Genomic DNA, 1,420 nt, shown 5'->3' on the forward strand with positions numbered 1-1,420 from the left:
CCCTTTTGCAAATTTGTGAAAAAGTGAATTGTTGCTGCTGTTCATGCTTGTGCAGCAGACAACCTCCGGGAACGGTATGAGCTCGCATCCACGGGTGCGCAATGTGCCAGCCTACGGAGAATATCAGCTCTGCAATTTAAGAGACTCCCTTTTAAAACCTCGTTAAAACAAGTTAAAATGGATTTACAAAGAGTGGGAAAAATGTCCGAAATTTCCGAATGGCCCATCAAAACTGCCAAAAACCGTTCGCATGAAAGGAATAGGAACCTGGGCAATTGTTGCCTTTCAAGACTAAAACTGCGCAACAGCAGCTATTTCTCGCAGTTCCATCAAATGTTTCAATTCGTACACGCTATCTGGAGTGGCGGAAGCAGAACTGCTTCAGAATGGTAAGATTCTCCGTGGCTTCTTTCATTGTCCGAAACTATAGCTCTAGAGCTTCTTCGCGTGTGGCGTTGCATGTTAGGAGTCATCACCACACAAACGGTGAACAGCTCGTGACGAGCGCAAAGTTTTGGCTGGAAGGATGGAAGCAGGCAATATGGCTTTGAAAAACAAACAACAAGATCAGCAGCAAGGCAATCGTTGTACCAAATGGTGTGTGCTTGGCTGACTCGCTGATATGTGCAACTGATAGCCGCTGTCACTGTGGGTTAGCGACAAAGCTCCGAAAACGAAACTACATGGCCAGGCCCTCTCGCCCTATGGATGGAAGGGAGCCTGCCGACCGTGAACATGCCTGCCTTTGCGTGCAGTTCAGAGGGGAGCGGGAGAAAATGTAATATGCAATTCAGGCCTTTGGACGCATATCTGGACGATCGCCTGTCGAGCATGTCTTATCTCTGCAAGGCACCCCTTCGGGGGCTTGTCCGGAATGATTGATGTGAGCATGAGACTTGCATGGGCACTTGGTGGGAGTGTGGTGGCAGTCTGAATTTCGAAATTAACAAGCACCAAATAAAACAACAAACATTTTACTGTACCACTGCTGCACCAGTTTCTGGCCTGCACTGGCTTTTCTGGATGATGGAAATAGCGATGCGTGTCTTGAAAACTGACTTCACCGCCGTTCCTGGCATGTCTTCAGTCCGAATTAATGAGTGTGTGGTGACATCCACTTAGCAATGCACTTGATGGGAGAGAGGTCGAATTTCTGTATCAAGCGGGGCCGAATTAAGGAGGTTTGACTATATGCCACTCTATCCGATCCCCCTTCAAGCCTGAATCAACCAGGTTATTGTAGCAGTGCTGCACTCGTACATGTCGACTCTATGGGGCACGTCACAGTGCTGCGAAAAAGTAAGAAAAAAAATCGGGTGGTGAAATTGTAATTCGGCAACTTCAGTAATTTTTTTTTGCGTTTTAAAGCCCAGCTTTTGTGTCTGCGTGTGCATAAACTCAACCTTCTTCGTGTGCACAG

At 47.3% G+C, this 1,420-nt stretch overlaps 1 protein-coding gene across 1 annotated transcript in view; it reads left to right on the plus strand.

Moving 5' to 3' along the window:
• l(2)dtl (WD40 domain-containing protein denticleless) overlaps positions 1–1,420 on the plus strand; it is a 65,940-nt gene that overhangs the window by 63,691 nt on the left and 829 nt on the right. The window lies entirely within an intron of this gene.

Source organism: Amblyomma americanum, chromosome 5, assembly GCF_052857255.1.
Source record: "Amblyomma americanum isolate KBUSLIRL-KWMA chromosome 5, ASM5285725v1, whole genome shotgun sequence".
Classification (NCBI taxonomy): Eukaryota; Metazoa; Arthropoda; class Arachnida; order Ixodida; family Ixodidae; genus Amblyomma; species Amblyomma americanum.